General features: G+C 35.7%; 1 pseudogene; it reads left to right on the forward strand.

The window, feature by feature from the left end:
- Window positions 1-7802: 7802 nt before the first annotated feature.
- Window positions 7803-24016, forward strand: LOC101033346 (large ribosomal subunit protein bL9m pseudogene; annotated as a pseudogene).
- Window positions 24017-24506: the final 490 nt, after the last annotated feature.

Here is a 24506-nt window from a genome sequence, read left to right on the forward strand (position 1 = left end):
TGGCTCTGCACAACAGATAAAACGCTTATACATAGGAAAGTCAAAAAAAATTAAGCTACAGTGTTTAAGAGGCTGTTTGTCTTTGATGGAAAATTAAGAAGATGGTAAAAGCAGTGTTAGCATGAGCCCTGCATGGGGCTGAGCAAATCAGGGAGTACACTGAGGATAATGAGAGTCAGGTACTGTTTTTACAACATTTATGTAAAGTTTTACACTATTTCAAAATAAAAAGTAAAATAAACTTTAAAAAAGCTGACATGGTTTAGAATAACAATTTTACCAGAAGAATATCTTATATTGCATTTAGCCCCTGTAGAACATTATACATATATAAAGTTATGTATTTCTTTATGTTTTTTTGATGGGCACATAGATTGATAGATGTATTCTTATTGTTCTAGTTTCTCTAAGATTCTGACACATTCCAGAACAAAGGAAGAAATCTTACCAGTCAGTTCAGTAAGATAATTAAAAAGGGAGACTTTTGAATACACGAAAGATTTATTTTGACCCATAGTAGATGTTAATATTAGTTCCCTTATTTTTTTGTCTTTCTGATTAAAGGCTTAATGCAACCCTGTATTCCTCTTTTAAATAATCAAATACAGAATTTGCAAACATTTTTTTTTTTTTTTTTTGAGACACAGTCTTGCCCTGTCACCCAGGCTGGAGTGCAATGGCATGATCTCGGCTCACTGCAACCTCCATCTCCTGGGTTCAAGTGATTCTCCTGCCTCAGCCTCCTGAGTAGCTAGGACTACATGCGTGTGCCACCATACCTGGCTAATTTTTTGTATTTTTATTAGAGGCGGGGTTTCACTGTGTTAGCCGGGAGGGTTGCGATCTCCTGACCTCGTGATCTGCCCGCCACAGCCTCCCAAAGTGCTGGGATTACAGCCGAAAGCCACCATGCCCAGCCCAACATTTTTAGAATATGTATTTTAGTTCACATTGCCCCCACCCCAAATTAATTTCATCTATATACACAAAGTATAATTTATAGTAAAGTGCTAAATTTAACCTGATTTCCCTCATTAAAATAGGTTTTAAACAAATTAAGTGGTACCTAATGTATTTCCTAACAAGGCTCAGGGTACACAATGTTCTTTGCTTGGCCACAAAACACAAGGTCCTTGAGCTGAAACAACAGATTCTGCAAACAGACGTATCCTGCACAAGGTGCCTTAAAAGTTAAGGTTTTGCTGCCATTGGCTTGCAGGCTCTATTTTGAAAAGGAGAATTCTGAAGAAAGGATTTTTGTTTTCTCCTTTTTTAAAAAAATATAATGATTTATAAAAACCGCACGTTTTTCTTTTTTGGTAGATGTAAAATCTGAGCCACAACATTGAACAAAAGCTGTACTTGCTAGTCAGCAAAGATGCTAGCGCTCTGCACAACAGATAAAACCCTTATTAGTGAAGTCCAAAGAGTCTTTAAGGTACAATGTTTAAGAGGCTGTTTGTCTCTGATGGAAAATTAAGAAAATGGTGAAAGCAGTGTTAGCATGAACTGTTCAGTTCCAAAATTGTCTCGGTCCAAAATTGTCACCGGCAGTGTATGTGGCATTATGTGCAAAAACAGTAACTTCAAGCAGTAACACTTCCAGCAAACTTCCTCCTTCCCTGCAAACCTCATCTTCAATTATAACATGGTTCCTACCAAGCAAAGGGCTGTTGCCCTTTCTTTAGACCTGTGCCACTTCTGAGCACTAGCCCTGTAGATTATCAAGGCCTAAAAATAGTTGCTGGATTCAATGAGACATGAAGCTGACAAATGGTATAAAGCTAACTGGCAACAAACTCTATGAAACTTACTCAGGAATATCATAATTTTAATCTGAACACCAAGTGGATTCTTTAGTTTGAATGTCAGACTAACTTATTTTGGCATTTATATTTCAAGTAAAACATAAGGGTGTTGTTGAAGGAGAACCTCTTTATTTCCCTCATTATGTATTTATTTAATCCGTTTAAAAGCTTTTGTTAACAAAATCTTTGGGTTCGGTGTTATTTATTTAAAAATTCCTTCTTCAAGATATTTTCTCTACAGTAGTTCTATGTAAACACAATGTTTATGTGTGGATATATACATTAATTGCAATGCAAATAAAAATGACCATTTTATTATGAAATGCTCTAATAATAGTGACCCAATGACCTTTCCCTTAAATGTCCTCTTATATACTACTTTTGTTAGTAGATGTACTATTTTCCTAATACACCAAATTCTTACTTTGCAGATATTTTAAAATGTGGCTCTATGATAGAATGATTACCCCAGAACTTAAGGTACAATTAAAAAAAAATGTGACTCAAGAGTCTTTTGTAGACTAGGAGATTTCATTCTGATTCTTTCCTAACTTGTTCTTCAGGGGGATTTGGGGTTTGCAATCGTTTTGGGCCACTTAAATCTCTGGTGAGATTAGGCAACAACCTGACTGTTGTAGACAATGCCACCCTCACCTACTTAGAAATTTCTGGAGGAAACTTCAAAGGATTTCTGTCAGTTTAGATTTTCTTTCACAAAATATGGTCATCGAATTGAGTATTCCAATGATAGTCTACACTTCTGGACTAGAGAATGGGAAGGGATAAAGAGGAAAGTAGCAGGAGTTTTTTTGATGGGCAAGGTTTTCTGCTTTTTGACCAAATCAGTGCCAGAGAGCCACACACATATTCAGAGAGGTTGTAAACAATACAATGGGTTTCATATTTAGGGGAATTCTACATTAATAAACTTGAGAAGCAGGTGAGAAGGAGATGGCTCCAGCAGTCAACACTAAGTAAGCCAGATAAATGTATAAAGGTATTATCCTCACAGTGCAACCTACCCTAGATAGTGTGCTAAGATTTTAAAAAGTAGTCAAAAGAGCCAGTCCCTTCCCTTGATAAACCAACCTGCAACCAATGTCTCAAGGCATTATAAACAAAGTAAGTAGATAATAGTTATAGGGCAACATTGGAAAAACTGTATTAAAGAAAGGTGGTAGATGTGGCAGCTGGCTGTGTAATCACGCAGGCTTTAGGAAAGCTTCATAGCTGCTGCTGAGGTTTGTAATGCATGCTAGTATATTAATAAAGTGGAGAACACTGTTTAAATTTGCCCTGTATTTTCCAGCTTTTTTTTTCTTTTTCTTTTTCTTTTTTTTTTTTTTTTTTTTTGAGACAGCGTCTTGCTTTGTCACCCAGGCTGGAGTGCAGTGGTGTGATCTCAGTTCACTGCAACCTCTCGCTCCTGGGTACAAGTGATTCTCCTGCCTCAGCCTCCTGAGTAGCTGGGACTACAGGTGCATACTACCAGGCCCAGCTAATTTTTTGTACTTCAGTAGAGACAGGATTTTATCACGTTGCCCAAGCTAGTCTCAAACTTCTGAGCTCAGGCAATCGGCCTGCCTCGGCCTCCCAAAATCTTGGGATTACAGGCGTAAGCCACAGCACCCGTCCCAAACTTATTTTTTACCTAACTTTTTTTTTCTTGACTAATTATTTTACCTAACTTTTTAAAACTTATTTTTTATCTAACTTTTCTTTTAAATGAAGGAGAACACAGAAGAGGACTCTGATATACTAGGAAACCCTAACATAAAACAAATCAAATACTGGAGGGATATAGAGATAAGGAATAAGAACGGCTTAAATATTAATTTGTTGATTATATACTGTGTGTCAGGCACAGTAGCTATTTTATGTGTAATAATGACAAATATATTGAGTACTTACTGTAAGTCAGGAACTTTTATAAGCATTTTAAATCCATAGTTTGATTCAATACTCACTTTATTCCTATGCAGTGCATGCAATTTTTATCCCCACATTATGAATAAGAAAGTGGGGTTGAACAAGGTTAAATGACATGTCCTTAGAGCATAGGCAACTTGATTCTCATCTATCAAGAAAGACAACAATATTTATAATTAACCAGAACACAAAGTGCTAAGTTCAATACTCATATTTTGAGTAACACAAGAATTTAAGTTCTTTATTTAAAGATTCAAAGGGTTATCAGAAGAGAAGTTATTGGCAGATGGTCATGGAGCTAATAGCCATAATTATACATGGCCTGATGGAAGAAGAAAAGACATAACACAAATCTTACCATTTCCTCTGGTAGTAGGTTCATAGGAAAACTCTTAGGTCTTGATTGTTTACTTGGGAGTGTTGCTATTATTACTCAACTTATTTAACAAAACTGAAAAGTTAGTTGTGGGGGTTGTTGTTGTCTGGAAGAAATAGACTATATCCAAAATAAAAATTGCCTGAACATGTCAATATGATTGCATACTTTTCAAATGGTGACTTCTAATACACAGATTGGAAGGATTTAGTTCACTGGATGAGATGTTGTTTTTAGAAATGATCTGCCTTCTCTGTTCATTCACATTCAATTCAAGAAGTAGGAAATTATTCTGGAATTTTTTTTCTCATTATGGCCTTGACGTGAAATTCATTTCGTGGTTGGTGAGCATCTTGAAAATACGGTGGATGGTTGCAACTACATATTGCTCTCTGGTGATTTTACTGCAACTGCTCAAATAACAAATGATAAAATGTTAGATGGTATATTATTTATTTTACTTGTCTTAATGTTGAATTTACTTAGTGTTTTTAACAGGAATTGCATTTCAGAATATAAAATAACATTCTAAAATTCTAAATGTAGATAATTTAGAAATATGAGTTATAAAATACACAAATATGGTTCAAACATATAATCAAAATAAAATATACGATTTTTATAATATTTTTCTGCTCTAGTTAATCTTTCTGCCCCCATTAATTACTCTAGCATACCTTGAGGTAGGTAGAAATAAATTAACTATGTTGAAGCTGTAATGAATTTTTGGCCATTGCCCAGTAGAAAATAATATTGAACATGAGACAGAATTGTGAGTTCCAGATTTCCATTTTAAGGTCTTACATACTGGGAGAAAACTGTAATTTATTATCAAAATAACATTTCTAAATCAAGTCAATTTCAAAGAGAAGTTGATTTATTCTGATTTAGGCAGCATTTCTTCCAAATGTGGAAAAAGTTTTTAAAGTTACTTTACCTGGAAAAACATTTTTATCAGACGGCAACAATTTTACCCACACTTTCTATAGCTTTCTACATCCAACTTGTGAGAAGATACACAGTACTAATGCTTTAGGATATCATCTCCATTTTTACTGATATAAGTACATCTTTAGAATAATTTATTTTAGGCTTTTGTAAGATTACGTTAGGTGTAGAGTTTAGAGACAGGATGAATTACATACCTTAGATAAATCTGATCCAAAAAATGTAGGTTCTGAAATATATTGCACTAGTTTTTGCACAATTAAAACAATTAAGTTCATGGTCTTAGATAGATAAACATTTTTTTTAACTCATGGCAAAGTAATTGCTCTGTATAAAGGAAATATAACTAAATATTAGCAGGTACTTGATAATGCATTTGCTTATAGTCCTGCAGAAAAGAAGACGCTGGCTGGCTGGCGGATAATATTAAGTTGGAATACCGTGGTGTATCCAAATCCTCCTGGGAGTGTCTCTAGGGGCAGGCTACAGAGCTCCAACATTCTCCGTGGCCCATGCAACAGAAGCAGATTTAAGGATGGCCCTGGGCTGAGAGAGATGGAGACAGATAGAGATAGAGAGTAAGAGAGTGAGAGAGTGTGTGTGAGAATATTCTTGGAAGACTGAATTAGCATTAAAAAATTACAATGATTTTCTGAGTTAAACATAAAGGCAAGAATCTAAGTTTTAAAAATGGACCTTAAAAGACTGTAGAAAATTAGTACACAAGAACATCATGTAAAAAGAAATTAGAAGAGTTTTGTTAGCAGCAAACTCAGTAAATCAACAGTAAAATGAGGGAATCCAATCGCTCGCTTTATTTTTGTTGTTGTTAATGTAATACTGATAGGAACAGAGTGCCTAGAGAAAAGAAAGTGATATCCCAAGCAGTTGGTACATCACTTTCAGTCCTTGTCAGCATATATTTAGAGCAAGAGGTATGTAAGGAGAGACCAATAGTGTAAGTGGGTCCTCTAGAATCAATATTCTGTTGGTTAAAAATGGTGAGACTGATTTGTCTGAAAAAGTGAAGGCTGAGAATGTAATACCGCTCTTCAAATATATGAGAAACTGTTTCTATAAAAGAGATAAGCACATTCCCTGTAGTGCTTTAAGAAAGCAATGGGAAAAGCAGACGAGTGTTGTAGAGAGGTATATTTCACCACCATACAGAACAGTTTTTTTTCCCCGGTCTAATCACTGTTCATCAAGGGACTAGCTTGTCCGAAGGGAGGATATGAGTTTGCATTCCCAGAAACATTCAGTATAACCTTTATAATTTTTCTTTTCTTTTTCTTTAAAAATGGAATCCGTTTCTAAGATGTGGCTTGAACATACAGAGCTACATCATATGACCAAAATAGGACCTAACTGTGGTATTCTCCAGCATTGCTCAGCCTTTCCTTCTCTGGATGTGACAACATTACGAAGAAAGGAAGAAAAAAAAGATCTGCTCTCAGGGAGGTTCTATCACTATGGAGAGCCCCTAATGGAAGTCCTTGCTTTGGTTACATGACATAAGTTTAACAAATAAAAAGAACTCATCTGGGCTGCTGTACTAGTTATCATGTACTGAATAAGGTTACCTATTTCACTGTCCATGTAGAAGCATCTATCATAAGCATGTGACATGGAAGGTCTCACAAGTATCATTATTGGCTGTGTTGATTTTTTGGTTGTTGTTCTATTTTATCAGGTCTGTAGTCTTACATTGAGTGAGGAAGCATTTTCTCAGGTTCTCAAGAAAGTAACAAAATGCCAGCATTGTCAAGGTCACCATTGTCACTGAATTATCTTACCGTTTGATTATTCCATCTTCCTCTGCATCATATTAGCCTGATGACTACATTCTAATTATCTAAAGCACTATGTAAATCAAAGCAGTAAATGTAATTTCTGGTCTTACTAGATATCATGTACATTAGGTCGAATAACTCTAGAAATTTCATCATAATCGTGTCATGCCTAATGATGACCTACTCAGCCCCTGCAAACATCATTCAATTACTCATTTCAGCATTGATTTTTCTCATACTTCTCCTCATGGCATTTAAACAGCTCTCGCATCTCCCCTTTTACTGAGATGTAATGTTATATAATGACAGAGATGCCTTGCTTCCCAGATTCATAATGCTACATTCTGTTTCAAATCCTTGTGGAGACAAATTGAGGAATCAATACATAAATAATGATATACTTATTTTTAATTGAAATCACTGCTTTCACAGAAATGATATATTACAATTATTTTTGCTAAAAATTTTAAATGCCTATATACAATAAAAAGACTGCCAATCCTCTATATCAATAATATAATTTGCCCCAAATAACTTTTCTGTAAAAGTAGAATCCTTAATGGAAAATAGATAAATACATATAATTTCGAGACCTAACCTTAAAAATGGAAACAATGTGTCCATTTAAAAAATAAATTACATTTACATACACTGTATTTATAAGGGTTGTTTTGGAATAAAAATTCTTTGTAACTGAGATCAAATTCATGTACTCACAACAATTACAATAGCTTTTTCCGCTAAATGTTTCCCTTCACTAAAGGCAAATATTCCTTTTTTTTTTTTCTTGAAATTGATAGTCCATTTTTCCCCGCCTCTCTCTGGCACATTCTCATTTTGCATGAGATATGCTCCTTAATAATTTCTACACAGTAATACAAAAACTTCCCAAAATGGCATCTAAAATATTATACTGGCCTGTTTAACTTCACCTTCACCAATTGTAAGATGGTACACGAAGAGCATTCTGGAAAAAGTTGGAACATTTAACTCACTAGATTTGGTTTCACAAACAGTAATAATACTTTTAAAAACATTATTTGAACATGTATTTCATCTCCTTTGCAATATATTTTTCTTCCTTTTAAACTGGGCTTTCTAAATTCTCGTTTTTAATATCTCACTTGATAGAGCTTTCATAAGCCTTTAAAAGACATTCTGATTTGAATTATTCTTGCCCAGAAAATTATTTCTGATGTCTAACTTACATTCTCCTTTATTCAACTGTGGCTTCAAACTATCTTAGAAAATTAATTTTTCTTACAATTTTCCCTTAAATCATTGTAGGTAATCTCAGTATTTTATCTTTCCAAGCATACATAGTACTATTTAAATTACCAGAAAATCTGAAGATAATCAAGGTTTTCTTTAACTTTTCATTTTAATGAAATGATGTAGATATTCTCATTTAAGTATTGAATCCTAATCTCATAAAAAGGTGAGAACATCCCATAGGACATTTAAATTGTTGTACATTATCCTATTTATGTAATGTTTTCATTCAGTTTCCAAAACTCATTTCAAATGCACTCCAATCAACACACTCCAATCAAAAACTCATTTCAAACGTACTCAATCAACAAAATGGAACTGTTGGTTTTCTTCTCTAAGCTTGATGCCAAGATAAGAAACCTGGAAATTTTCCTTCAAGTTTCCTTTTTCCTCAGCCACATCACACATTTAATCTAACATTAATCCTGGTGTTTGTAACTCCAAAATGTAGTCTGAATTCATCCACATCACATATTTTTATCTCTACTGTCACCACCCTTGTACAGGCCACCATTATTTCCTGCCTAGGATTTCATAATAGTCTTTTATCAGGTCTCTCTGCTTTCATTCTCAAATCTCTTCTAATTTAATTTTCACAAAGCAGCTAGAATGATCTTTTAAATATATAAGTCACATCATGTCACTATCCACATTAAATCTTCCTGAGACTTTCCCATTCCACCCAGAATATAATCTAAATTGCTAGGTTCGCTAGCTCGTGTCTGTCTTTCCAACGTGATGTGATATCATACCCACATTCTCTCTGGTCATCCCCACCAACGTTAGCCAGTACTAGGCTCCAGTCACAGTGCTCTCCTCTCATCTTTGAGCAAACTAAATTTTGACAACAGGGTCTTTTAACTTTCTGTTCCTATGCCTAATTCTCTTCTCTACATTCTTCACATGGCTGCCCCCTTTTTTCCCTCTGAATCTCAGCTTAAATAAAACTTATTCAGAGAGTCTTTCTCTAACCACCATAACAAAAGTTGATCTCTCTTTTCATGTATTACCTATATTTCATTTTAGCACCTCTCACAATCTATAATTACTTATATAATTTAATAATTTCTTCTTATTATTATTTTTGCTTCTGACAGAATATATGCTCCAGGGCAGTAAACAGCCATTTCTCCAGAGAACCCAGATTCCTTTCAGTGGGAAATGATATTTAGAAACCAAGCTCTGGATATCAGGTGTGCACATGGCTAGGGAGGTGTCATTACTTCCAAACCCTCTCAGCAAATAAAGAGAGAGTACACCCATAAACATCCATTTACATTTCATACACATCTATTTATCATTATTAAATACAATGGCCTGTACTCTTTCCAAAATGTCAAAGTCAAATGACAAAGTCTGGGAAAATATTCCAGATGAAAGGAGATCCAAAAGAGGAAAAGGAGATTAAAAAGTAGTGTGTCATCCTGAAATGAATTCTGGATTAGTAATAACTTAATCATATATTGTATTATTGTATATTTTTTGGCACAATTGACATACCTAGAATATGGAATATGAGTTTGGGAATGTTATTGTATACATGTTAAAGGTCTTGATTTTGATAACTGTGCTGTGATTATGCATGAGAATGCTCATGTTATTAGGAAATAGACATTGAAGTATTAGAGATAAAATGTCACCATATCTGAAACTTGTTCTCCGTGGTTCACAAAGAAACACACACGCCCACCCTCTCGTCTATTGAGGGACAGAGAATAACTTACCAGCAAACATGGGCAGTTATAAATAACTGAATCAAAAAAGGACATATGATAATGCTTTGTTGTAAAACTTTTTTAAGAGGTGTATATAGAAACATAAATTTACAATTTTTTTCAAAATCTACAATATGGTGTCTATTTGAATGATTAAGGATTGAAATAACATCTTTTTTCTTTACCAAGGAAAATGTAAATTAAATGGCTTGAAGTAAATAGCGGTACGTACAATGTGTAAAAACAGAATTCTTCACAAAGGACAAATAAAAGGAAGATTTATTAATTTTTTCTTAAATAAATGGATTTTATGATTGCTTTACTCAACCATATTAGTTGTCAGGAGCAAAAGCACACAGAAGAATATTATTCCTTACTTTTTTATTCCTTTACAAAGGGGAAAGTCTTCTAAACAGTTTAAACTTGCCTAAAGCAATTTCAAGATGACCCAGCTCTCCCCAAGTGACTTCTCAGATTCTTAAGCTATTATCTTTCTTGTTTAAACCCTTTTTCTAAACTTTTTCCCAATTACTCCAACCATATAATTGCAAAGCTAAGATTCCTATAGACTATCTCTATCAAAGGATCAGGATAGGGAACGATAAACCTCTTAACAAAAACTTAATTCTGATTCTTTTCCCAGATTAAGGTATCTTGGCAACCTGTGAAGTATTTTATCTGCTGATTCTATCATTTTGAGCATTTTGTTGAACCCTTGAACTGACCTTATATCTGTGTGTTTCCCCCCTTGTTGATTTTGTTGGTCCAGGTTACATAAAATGAGATTGACAAACATAAAGCAATGTGACCACACATGTCTAAATGTATTTAGCCTTTAACATCACAATTGGTTGTATATTAACTTATGAACCAGAATCTTTATTTCTGTTCTTTGTCTCCTGGGAATTACAGGTTTTGCCCCGCTACATGGGTGGCAGAGATGGGGAATAAGAGCTTGCTGTTAGCTAATACAAGGATTTGAAATGAAAGAAGGGTCAAAGCCAAATTTAGACAGAGTTGCTGTAGCTGAGGAAGACTGAACAGTGAAACACACATTACAGTCCAACTCTCACGAGAATGTTCCCAGTTACACTACTCCAAAATGGATGCCCTCTTATAATACAGCATTCAACTTTCAACAAATTCAACTATTTTGGGTTTCAGTCTTGTGAATACAGCTAGTATTATCTGATATAATCAAAGAATCACTGTCAAATGGTATTGAGAAATTGTTGTTTGTCATTTAGAACACTTTCTTCACCTTGCTTTTTACCTCACAGGCCACTGCGTCTGTGTCAATCTCTGAATGTTCCTCATCTTCCTGACTATGTGTGAATGTTGCAGAGCCAAGCTTTTATCTTCTTTTATTCTCCATCACTTCTCATTCACTAGGTAATTCATACAGTCTCATGGTTTTAAATAACATTTATTCTCTAGATACCCTATATTATTTTTTTGTGGTGCAAACTTCTCCAGAATTGGACTCTGGAATCCTAGGCAGAGACTTTCTCATAATCTCCAGGTGAATATATGTACTAGCTATCTAAATCTTACTGTGTCCAAAACGAACTCTTGGTTTTTAACTCCTAAAATCTGTGATTCTTTCCACAGACTCTCAACTTAAGTAAAAGGCTACTCCATTCTTCCTGCCCCTCAGTATGAAATAATTCTTTACTATTCTTTTTCTTGTATACCCTATGTACAATATCATTAACCAATCCTGAGGCTCTACTTTCAAAATAACAAAAAAACAAAAAACAAAAAATCAGATCACTTGTCACCACTTTCATCCTTAGAACTCTAGTCTAAATCACATTATGTCTCATCTGGGTTATTGCAATAGCTATTAATTGGTCTCTCTTATTTCACCCTGTACCTTCCAGTCCACATTATCCACAGCAACCATGGTGATCCTTTTAAAATGCAGGTCAAATCATGTTATTCCTCTGCTCAGGGCCGTTTAATATATAATATATCCATACTTCTCATGTCCTCAGAGCTCCTGCATGGCGTGGTTCCCCATCTGATCTATTTTCCTGCACAACCACAGCTGTGCCATAATTCTACTCTAGTCTCACTGACCTTTCTGGTGTTACTCAAGCAAGGCAAATGTATGTTCACTTTAGCATCTTTGAACTTGCTGGGCTCACTGTTGAGGCTGCAGTTTTCTCAGATATACTCAGATTCTTAAGGTCTCTGCACAGATGGCAGTTTATATAAGAGTGGATTCTTCCAACCATTATTATCTAAAAGAGCACCAGCACCATCACTGATGCCACCACATTTTCCATTTACAATTTGATTTTCTCATTCATCACTTGACACATTATTTATTTGTTTGCTTGTTTATTGTCCTTTTCCATCAAGATATCCATGAAAGCACAGGCAGACCTTTGTTGCTTTTCTCTCTGCCAAGGACAGTGTCAGGCATATGTAGATGCTAAATAAATATTTGTTGAAAGAATCAATTGCATTTTTTTATGTGAAAGAAGTTTCCTATTTTACCATGGGTATTTAAAATAAACACTCATGATTATTGATGCGAGGATATAAATGACTTATTATTTTTGCGAACTTCTTTAAGCTCAGCTATAAAACAGGGATGATAATATCTTTATAGTCTGCTACAAAGAGTGTATATACTAAACGAGGTTATATCTAGGAAGCATTTGAATTCTACCTAATGTTACAACTATGCAGTCTTTAGATCACCATCTTGTGTATGGGAATGCCTTTGTGATTTGCTGAATTCCAGAAACTTTATTTTGCCTACTTTTTTCTGTCAGCGAAAATACTGGTTAGCATTAATTTGAAAAATTCCTTATTAGAAAACATCACTATTTGTGTTGTCCTGTTAGAATGAAAATTGTGAAAGCATGTTAAAATTCATGAATGCTGAAACCCTGGGAAGAATACCTAATTTTCTGTGTCCTGAAATCCACATGGAGGCTCATGCCTGTAATTCCAGCACTTTGGGAGGCTGAGACAGGAGGATCACCTGAGATCAGGAGTTTGAGACCAGTCTGGCCAACATGGTGAAACCCCGTTGTACCTTTGTATATTGTCAAAATATAAAAATTAGCTGGGCATGATGGTGCATGCTGGTAATTCAAGCTACTTGGGAAGCTGAGGCAAGAGAATCGCTGGAACCTGAGAGGCAGAGGTTGCAGTGAGATAAGATTGTACCACTGCACTCCAGTCTGAGAGACAGAGAGAGACTCTGTCTCAAAAAAACATAAGAAAAGAAAAATGTTAATGAGCGAGGATATGGGCCAAGATAACATACTGCACCGCAGAGAAATCTGCACTTTGACATCATACTAGTTGTTTTACATGTATTATTTGATTTAAGCCTCAAAACAAAATTGAACAACTAGGCATTATCCAACTCTCATATAAATATTGAAACTGAGTCTCAGAGAAGTTAACACAGAGTTAGAATGGTGTAGACTATATGCATAGAGAAAACTCTCTAACTTTGAAGTTCATGTGATTTCCATTATACACTTAACACTATCTTTTAGAATGTGAAAAAAAGAACAGATTCAAAATAGGAGTTAAGTAGCAACATAGACTAAAATGCACATGATCCTTAAGCCATTTGATAACTGTTGCCAAAGAATGACTGAGGTGTAGTTCATGTTACTGGACTGACGTGTCCATTCAGAGGGAGGTGATAATCTGGATCTATCCTGTGTTGGTCAGAGTGTTCCTGGAATTATGTTTGGGTGTGGGTGCCATACTTTAAAGATTACAGACAAATGGGAAATTATTCTAGGGAAAGTAGCCACAATGACTAAGGTTCCCACAAAATGTCCTAAGAGAAATGGTTGCTGAATTTGGGGATGTGTAACCTGGGATGGGCGAGGGGAAGAGTCAGAAAAGGCTGACAGTCATCTAGGCCAGAAATTTCAATCATCCAAAGTGGCTCCCAAGGATTAAACTGTGACTATGGGACTGTCATGGCCTTGGGCATCATGAAGCACTGGGTGGATGGAAGGCGCTGCTGACTGGGAAGGGCCAGAAGCCACACCTGCACCAACGACACCACATGTATAAGCTGGTGGCGACACCAAGCACCAGCCCAAAGAAAACCTGGAGCTCATCTTCATGCAGTCTCTGGAGACACTTGGAGTCTGGGGTGACCTGGTCTCAATAAGTAAACCTGTGGGCTGGGATCAACTCCTTCCTCAGGGACTAGCTGTATAGGCATTGCCTGCAAATGAGAAGCTGTTTAAAGAAGAGAAATTGCAGAGACAAGTTAAAAAGATCCAGACCAAGGCAGGTGAGGCAACCATAACATTTCTGAAAAGCTGTCACCTGGAGGTAAGGGTGAAGAACAATGTCAAATGGGGGCTGAACCATGAAATAGCTCTCCATCGCTTCTTCAGGAATCTTGGTGTTGTGGTCACCCCACATACATTAAACTTACCAGAAGAACCCTTCACTCAGTGGGGCAAGTACTGGTGTGAGGTGATGGTAAATGGGTTTGGTACTGTGCCTATGTCTCTGGTAAACTTTGAGAGGCCCAAGATCAAAAGATACTACTGATTAGCCCAGCAAGCTGCCAAGAGTATGACCCCACTAGCCCCCAGAAGATGTAAACCCTGTTCTCCAAGGCAGCAAAGCAGAATCAGAGGAATAGTGGGACCCAAACAGGTGAGTACCCTGATCCAACTCCCAGCTCTGACCAAATATGGAATTTTAGAGAATGTATGGAGACATCAGACTGCCCTGCCTATACATGTTGAATTATTCATGTTTACTATCTTCATCTTTAACTGTCATCCCTGGGGCAGGGATGTTCCAGAAGTGCCAGGCTGTGGATTGCATAAGCTGAATACAATAGAATGAAACTATCCAGATCCTGTTTAGCTATTTTTTTTTCCCCTGTTGGAGTTTATTGGGACAAACTCAGGAGCTGGTCATAGTCTCCAGTACTTGCCTTATTCTCATCATCCAAGCTGAACACTTGTATCTCAAACAAACATAAAGAGATTATGTTCCTAATAAATAAATAAATAAATAAACCATGACTATGGATAAAAGCTAAGTTTCTTGGATGAAATTGCGCTGCTTCAGGAGATACTAAGTTCGCTGTCACTGGTAGCATTCAAGAGGGAAAAACAAACAAACAAACAAATGATTGCGTAGCAGGGAAGTTTTAGAGGATTCCAGGATCAAAAGGGAGATTGAACTAGATAACTTTTGGGTCTCTTCTGACACTTATATTTCATGCTTTGTTAGAAAAGACTGCCAGTCTGCATCTACCAGTCAGAGTTTAGGGTCAGCAATTAGGTAGCTATCACATCATATTTGTAATGATGAATATATATTTAAAAAAATTTTATCTGGATCTCAGTTGAGGCTTTCCTACATCCCAAGAGCAGGATAAGATAGACCTGAACCCAAAATTCTACACTCTGAAAAAATTAAGAAACAACACAATGTGAATTATTAGAATGCAAGTCAGGTGGGGGGAAAATTTTGCATTCTTAATGTTTCCAGGTTTCTCTTTCTGCTCAGTGAAGCTAAATTTTCACACTTTTCTCAAAACTAACTAATCAACCAATCAACCAACAACACTTTCACCAACATTAGTGAATTTAGTGAAATTTAATAAAATTTAAAGTGGGGAGGATGGAAGGTGGCAGGATTTCTATTGCAGTACCATAACTAAATTAGGCACAAGTTATGTCTGATTGAAAAATATGCCTGGATTAAGCCACAAGGGGAATACCACTGGGGTGTTAGTTCACGTTGACCTGATCCTCATACATCTCAATGGCCTCTCTCCCTTCCCCTTCTTCCCCACCCCATCTCTCCTTCTTAGTCGGTCTCTCAGGATTGCTCTCAGATACTCTAGCTTCATTCCCAAGCTCTCAATCGCTCAAACCTACCTCAGATTCATTACCATGAACCCAAACTTGCCCAGGTGCTCTGTAGATGTTTTGGAATTAGAGAACAATTAGTTTTGTCAAGTTTAGTATTTTTATTATCACACAGTAGAACTTACTTTAAAAAATGCTAAACGTCTGAGGGAAGTTTTTTATCAGCCTGAAGACCCCCAAGATTTAAGTGGAAGGAGGAATCACGTTGTTGTGGTCTCAGGAAAAACAGACTTTGCCTCCGTCATGGTTTCAGTCTGACTGGCTGTACCACTTTGGGCAGTTTACCGAACTTCCCTAATCTTCGATTCTTCCATCTCTAAATGTGACTGATAGTAATGTGCTCCTCATGGTTTTGTCTAAGTTAAATAATTCATGAAGAGCATTAGTCTACTCTTTGGTATGTGGTCAGTGTTTCAAAAGTGATAGCCACCACTACCAATAAAGTTTCCTTGGTCAAAAATCTTTTACAGTTTTCTAAACTCATAATGAATTTTTCACTGTCTACTGAAAATTTAGCTTGGAAAACTTTGAAGCATGTACTAAGGATATTTACCACCAATATTTTTTTATCTGTCTATCATTTCCCAAACTGTGACAAAGATTTCCTTAAAATATGTCTCAATAACTTCTGTATTAAAGGCAATGTATGCCACTGGCAGAATGATAGATGAACCATTAGTAAAATATATTTGATCAATTTTACAACTCTCCCTGCTAGTATGATAACAAGCTCTGATACTATAATCCTAAATAGCAAAGAACTATTTTGATCTTTGGCAAAATTCTAAATTAGAAATTGTTAATTTAGCACGAAGTTTCTTTTCACTCTCTCTATCCCAGCCATAGGCAAAGCTCCAGAACTATGCTGTCCGGTATGACCACTGGTCACATGGGGCTATATACATTTTAATTAAGACGACTAAATAAAATTTAAAATTCAGTTACTCAGTTGAGTTAGCTGCATTTCTTGTGCTCATTAGCTACATGTGACTAGTTGGAGAGTCTACATGAGACATTTTTATCATTGCAGAAAGTTCTATTGGTCAGTGGTACCTGAGACTCAATTAACTCATTGAGTTAATTATTTAGTCTAGCACCCTCAAAACTACTTCCTGCCAGGTGTCATCATCCTAATACCTTCTCCCTCTTAGATATTCCTGTCCTTTGCTTATATCATCAACTAATAGAAAGTAAGGTGCTGTGGTCCTAGCAAGGAGCAAACTCTGAGATCACTTCCAGGTAAATGAATATCTCTTCTTTCCTCTTCTACAGTGGTGCTTTTCAGAGAAAGGTTCTAGAATGGCTAACTGAAAAAACTAGAATACATATTTAAATTTGAGATTCTTAGACTACACATAGGGCCTTCTGAATCTGCATATTGAAACAGCTTCCTTAGTCATTGTTATGGAACGCTTAATGTTGAGAGCTGTTGTTGAGAGATCCAACTACTATTGGTATTTGATTATCAGTTTGTGTAGAAATGAGCAATGCCATGTTTGGTTACCTGGGGAAGATGTTTTTGGAGAAAGATTGGTTTTGTTGCTCTTTAAGGTCATATGGTCACCTCTACATAGACTGATCACAGACCTATTGACTAACATGATTCAATGTGACAAAGTCCACTTACTAATTATGAAAAAGTTTGCACTTGAGATTAAACAAAATTAATATTATGAAAAACTGTTCACTTTTATAATTTGGTTTTCTGTTATTTATAATTTGATTTCATGTGATTTAAAAATTTCCCCTTGAGAAGAAAAGACTTTGAAAAAAGAAACCAAAGAGGTAAAAAATAGACATTAAATAAAACTGAAAACTTTTACTAAATAGTTTTTAAAAAGTAAAAACTAGATGCAAATATAAGAAGTTGAAAAATCCTCTAGCAACCCTCATTAAAGAAAAAAAATGTACAATTAAAGAATATTAAGAACAAGAATGGAAAAATAACAACATAGAGATAATATTTAGATGATTAAAAATAAGGACTAAGACAATATGGTAGAAAAATCATAAGCCAAGTTTTGTTTGATCAGTTGTCAAGACTTACTATAAAGTCGTACTAATTACAGTTGTGCAATGCCACAAATAGACGAGAAAAACCAAAGAAAGATACAGAAATAAGCCTTGAAAGATGAGAGAGCTTCCTGGAGGATAAAGGTGGCAGTCATTGCTAAGCACCAGGGAATGAAGCTGAATCAAGTGACCATCCACCCAGAAAAATATAACATTAGACCCCTAATTCGCACCATAATACAATTCCAGATGAATTAAAATCCTCGATGTGAAAAATTAACAGTAAAACAATTAGATAAAGTAGAAGCTATTAAAAGTACCGCTTTATCCAAATTTATCAACTTGACCTTTTTATCCTGTCTTCTGGTTAGATAGGTGAAATATTCCTTCTTCAAAGGCTAAGGGTTTTTTAAAAAATTTAATTGTGCACGGGATCCTCCTTGTTTCTGGTACTCGTGTCTGACTCTCCTCCCTCTCCTGTCTCATCAGTTTCTCATTGATTTTATAAAATTGCAAGAATACAACATGTTCTAATAGCACTCAGCTAAGAAAAAGAATCCTGCTCCAGATCTCCTTTTCTCATCTAGTTTCACTTCTCTGTTTGCCTTGAAACAAAATCTATCAAGCGTTGTCTTCACTTTCTCACCTTCTCTTCTCACAAAACTGTCCAGTCAGGCTTGCATTTCCTCTGCTTTGGGTGCTACTTTTGACAAGATCACCGCAGACTTCCACCTGGCCAAGTTCAATGGCATACTTCAATCCTTGTTTTTCTGATCTCTCAGCTGTGTTTAGCACAAACTCATCCCATTTTAACATTGAGTAACACTTTATTTACCTGGCTTCAGTGAATTGTTCATGGAGAAATAAAGCTTAGCTTTGAAAATAATTATGGATTTTTAATTTAGCCTTTTTTTCTTTCCAAAATGCTCCCCAAGTTGTGTTAGCAGCTAGCTTTCCCAAATATCTATATATTCCTGATTATCTTATGTACGCTATTTTCCTGATTTTTACTGAAGGACAGTAATTAAGGGAGTGGGCTCTTGAATCAGAACAAGTTAAAATTATTGTCTGTAATTTCTATATTTTTTAATGTTTCATATTTCAAAATAATGACTGTAAATTTGTATATAGTAATCTTTTATAATCTTTAATTTTTTAAATAAAGTAGATTCTTTGAAAAAGGCAAATGATCTGTTTCTTGAAATGCATAAATGACCAGAATTGATTCAATATTAGAAATAAAGACTCAGTGAAAAGTAAAAAATGACTGCAAAAAAAATGTGAAAAAGTGACTAAAGCAGTCAAAGACTTATATACCTTCCTAGCAGTCCCTTTCCACAAAATACACACACACACACACACACACACACACACAAACACACTAGGCTCAGATGGTCATATATGTGAATTTGATCAAATCTATAAAGGATCTATAATTCCTATGTACTTCAAATTCTTCCTGAACATCAAAAAGCATAACAACAAAATTCATTATTTGAAAATAAGATAATGCTAATGTTAAAACCAAGGGAAGAAAAAGACAAAAACCAACAAAACCTATACTCAAGAAGAAAAATAGACCAAATAGAAGAATTTCTATAAAAATCCAGTTTATAATGATTAGAGTTATAACTAAGTCAGAAAAACTAAGTAGACTTACTAAAATACTGTGCCCACTCAGATGATAGAGATACTGAGGTGAAAACTTGGATATTTCTTTAAAATAAGTTCTTAACTACTATCTGAACTATTTGAAAAAATAAATTCCATTATGGAAAAAGTGTGACTATAACATATATGCTTCTAAAGCAAAGCATAAGGGACAGAATATATTTTCTGGAAGTTTTAAGAACTTTTGGGCAAAACAAGGTCTAGGATTTTCTTGCAATGGTTGACACAAAGTTTTGCTTATTCTCAATATAAAAAAATTCTCTGTCAATGCACACAAGTTCAAACACACACACACACACACACACACACACACACACACACACCACACGAGTACAATCCATAAAGGTCAGACATAAATCTTTTTATTCCATGAAAATAATACAATTTAATATGGCTGAAGACACTGAAAAATGTATCAAGCTACCTATATGTTGCTTACTTGTCTGGAGCCCATTAGAAACACAAGCAGAATTCTGACAAGCTAGGTTAGACAACATTTGCCTATGAATCCCAGAATTCTTTAATCTAGGAAATTGGAGGAGCAAAGAGCCAAGTAATCAGAGACATTTAGAAAAGTGTTTTAGCTGAAGAACAGGAATTTTGTGGGTTATAAATTAAGGATCTGGAAGTCTACAGGGCAAAGAAACCTGGAATGTAAAAATTCAGTCTGGAAAAAGACGTTTTGTCTCTTAAACTAAGACACATTCCTGCCATTCATTCAGACCATAAGAAGATAAAACTAAAAAGGTCTTTAAAGCTGATGGTAGTTGAGCCAATAAGCAGCGAGCAATGACAAAGGACAAAAATGTATGTATGATTCACCATGTGTTAATGCAAAATTTAATGGTGAATAATTACACCATTAAAATTTAATCAGAAAATTTAAGTTTCAGCATTTCAAAATGGACTGAATAATAGGATAGTGAAGTAGTATTCACCAATTACTGTGGGAGCCATGTTTTTCTAAAGACCTAGTTTTGCTGCCTAAGTTGAGAACAAAACAAAATTGTTGGCTCTGGTCTTTGCCTCCCTCTCTTACCATATCTTGAACCCTACCCATATGTCCCTCCTTGAACTGTTCCAAATATTCTATACTCCTTGCCCTGCATTGAATAGGCTGTAATATGCCTAAACATGTCACTCCTTTAAAACAACAACTAAGTTCAAATGTGAGTTGCATGATATTTTGATTAGGACCAGTGACTCAAAGTCAGTGATGTAGAGAGTCATTTCACAATTAGGGAAACATTTCCTGATTCTTTCTACGAGTTCCAACATTAACTGAGTATGTCATTATAATAAGCCTTTTCTTGTTCAATATTTCATAAAGAAGGTATGATTTTTATCTCTGTAACACAGATGAGAAAACTGAGGCAGCTAAGAAAATGTCAGAGCAGAGTAAAAATTTCAGCCTTCTTAATCAGTATTCCATACTAATTTCTCTGAGGTTATATGTGAATTGAGTTGACACACATACACACTCACATACACATACACACACACTGTGCAGAGCTATAGATTTAAAAGAAAACAAAACAAGATATTTTAGGATTTTCTTGTAATGATTAACACAAAGGTTTGCTTATTCTCAATAGAAAAGAATTACCTGTCAAGGCACACAAGCTCACACATGTGTGCACATACACACACACACACACACACACACACACACACACACACAAGTATTATCCATGTTTCTCCCTAAAGCTATGAAAAGGTTACCTAATCTAAAAAATGATATTCAGCTTCACATCTTATGAGATGCTCTATAGTTTTAATATCTGTCCTGCCCGGCAGCTATCTCCCAGCAATGAACTATACATAGGAATCAGAGTGTAAGGAGAAAATAAAGATATATAGTGACACCAAATGGGAAAGCAAAACATCTGGAAATTTGGTGAAAATATTAATAAACTCTGAAAAATTTAGTCAAACTCTTTAAACTTATGTAGACAGAGTAAATGAAGAGTTAACTGTGTCAATTGGATATTTTGGTATAATATGGAAATAAAATGACTTAAAACAGTCTCATTGTTTCTAAATGATTCTTTTGTGAACCTGGCCATTTGATTTTTGTCACAGGTCTGTTTATAGATAGACAGGTATAAATAAATGTAAACATTTTCACTCAATGGACTGTATTCTACTCAGAGGAGTAATAAATTAGCTGCGCATTACCAAGGTTTACATTCCTAGACGTATATTTTAGAATATTGGTCTGGGAATGATGTAATGTTTTTAAGATGTTCATGTAAGTTGGTCAATAACTCAAATCTCCTGATCAAATTAAGATCTAAAGATACTCTCTTCTACTTCTTAAGGTGAAATAAAGCCAGCCAGGAAAATTTTGACATGTAAGCTGCAGGAAAAGATTACCAAAAGCAGAAGAAAATCCTAGCGCTGGATGCTACAGTGGTCTTGAATGGAAGATGGGAGAAGTATTCAGAAGTTTGTCTGGAAGATCCTGGGGACAGATGAGCAGAATTACCCCAATGAGAGAGAAGAAAAAGACATGTACTTCTATTCTTATTTTGTTTTTAAAATGCTTTATTATGATAGAATGTATCACATAAAATTTTCCATTTTAACAAATTTTAGGTATACAATTCAATGGTAGCAGGCATATTCACATTGTGTAAACATTACTACTATCCATCTTCAGAAATTCATCTTCCCAAATTGAAACCCCATAATTGTTAAATGAAAACTTCTTATTTTCCTCTTCCCCTGGTAACTGCTTCCTTACTTTCTGTCTTTATGAATTTGAGTACTCTAGGTACCTCATATAAGAGAAGTCACACAACATGTGACATTTTGTGTCTGGCCTATTTTCACTTAAGCATAATATCTTCCAGGTTCATTCACAATGTAGCATGTATCAGAATATGATTCCTTAGTATGGCTCAATAATATTCTAGTGTATGTGTGTACTACATTTTAAATATCCATTCAGTGGCCCATAGACCTTTTACTTGTTTCTATCTTTTGGCTCTTATAAGTAATACTGCGATAACATGAGTGTATAAATATCTGCTGGAATCTCTCCTTCAAAGTATTTTAGATATAAACCCAGAAATGATGTTTTTCAATTTTTAAAATTTTTGTAGAAATATACAGAAGGATACACCGATCATAAGTGTACAATTTAATGAATTGTCTTTCAGGTAACACACCCATCTAAGCAGAAGGCAGGTCAAAAGGCAGAACGTTGACCAGCACTTCAAGCCCCACCCCCATCCAGTCCTCAACCTGCTCCAAAGGTGTCCTCTTTCCCGACTTTCAGCCTGAATAATTCATGTCTGGTTTTTGAGCTTATGTAAATGGAACCATACGGTACATACTCTTTTATATTTTTTTCACTCAACATTATGTTTGTGAGACTATAAAAATTTTGTTTTTGAGGTTATTAACATTACCTCACTTTTTAACATTTCTGAGATCTTAAAAAACCCATATTGCCACTTACAGTTTTAATGTGTCCATTCTTATTGATATATAATATCCTATCATATGAGTATTATGCAATTTATAAGCTGATTCCATGAATGATGGGAATTGTGCCTCCTTTCTTTGCTCTTTTATCCTTATGAAAATCTCGGGTGGTTGAGAGTCCCTGTAGAGATATTCAGGGTGTTGGACTTTTCCTTCTTTCATCGTAAGAAAAGAAACAAGTGAGGCAACTACAAACCTCGTCTTAGAAAAGCACTTACCATTTTACTTTCAACCTGTATTTTGGGCTCACCTTGCTCTGCCACTACCTTCATCCAGTTGAGGATTCCCAACAACTCAATGAATTGCCTTCTCTTCTTTTAAGCTTGCCTCAGGAGTACTTACCTAGGCAATTTGGCATTTTTTTTCTCTTCAGTATCAAAGACTGATCATCTAATTTTAGAAATTGTATATTTTAATGTGAGTGCACTTTAGAGGTCTCCCTGCTAAGATTGCCAGAGAAAGGAACTTAGGTGTCAGTGGGCACTGAGGAAGAAGAGCAGGTATCCAGTGTGAGAAATAAGCTCTTGCTTTTTCCGTCATAGCCACGGGATTTATACCTAGTGGTACATTCAGTGGGCTCCCTTTGATTTAAGCATCCCTTCAAATCTTTTCTTTCTACCAGCACCGTCTCACCAGGATGAGACATCACTGTTTCCTACATAATCACTCTGGGTGATGCTGGGGCCCATCACTCTACTTCCTGCAGCCTCTCCACACAGTCCCCACTCTCACCTCCCAGTGACCATCTCAAGGAGCTGAGGACTTTCACACTCATGATCCAGTTCTTCTACTTTAAATTACATGTCCCTTAGGAACGTTCCCTTTAAATGGCTAGTACGTGGCGTGCTCTCTCTATTAATTTGTTTCCATGCTGCTGATACAGACATACCCGAAACTGAAAACAAAAAGAGGTTTAATTGGACTTACAGTTCTATGTGGCAGGGGAGGCCTTAGAATCGTGGTGGGAGGTGAAAAGCGCTTCTTACATGGCAGCAGTAAGAGAAAAAACATGGAGGAAGCCAAAGCGGAAATCCCTGGCAAACCCATCAGATCTTGTGAGACTTACTTACTATCCCAAGAAGAGCACGGGAAAGACTGGGCCCGGTGACTGAATTACCTCCCTCTGCATCCCTCCCACAACACGTGCGAATTCTGGGAGATACAGTTCCGGTCGATGTATGGTCTGACACAGCCAAACCGTATCACCAGCATTGTTTTACCAATAGCTATTTTATATTTTGAATGACCAAGAGGTTCACAATTAATAGGGTATGGAATAAAGGGAGAATGGCTACAAAGCCTCAAGATTTTGAGTAAATTGAATCCAAACTTTCTGACTTCATGGATTACAGCACTTAACGCTATATCTGTTCATCCCTTGGCACTAGCAGTGAGATTCAGGACAAAGAACATCTTATGGGCTGGATTGTGTCTCCCTAAATTCATATGTTGAGACCCTATCCCCCATTGTGACTATATGGAGACACGTTTTTAGGAGGTAATTAAGGTTAAAGGAAGTTATAAGGGTGTGGCTCTACTTCTATAGGGCCAGTGGTTTTACAAGAAGAGGAAGAGAGAGCGCTCTCTGTCACTCTCTA

The sequence above is a fragment of the Saimiri boliviensis genome, chromosome 15 (genome assembly GCF_048565385.1).
Source record: "Saimiri boliviensis isolate mSaiBol1 chromosome 15, mSaiBol1.pri, whole genome shotgun sequence".
In the NCBI taxonomy this organism is placed as follows: domain Eukaryota; kingdom Metazoa; phylum Chordata; class Mammalia; order Primates; family Cebidae; genus Saimiri; species Saimiri boliviensis.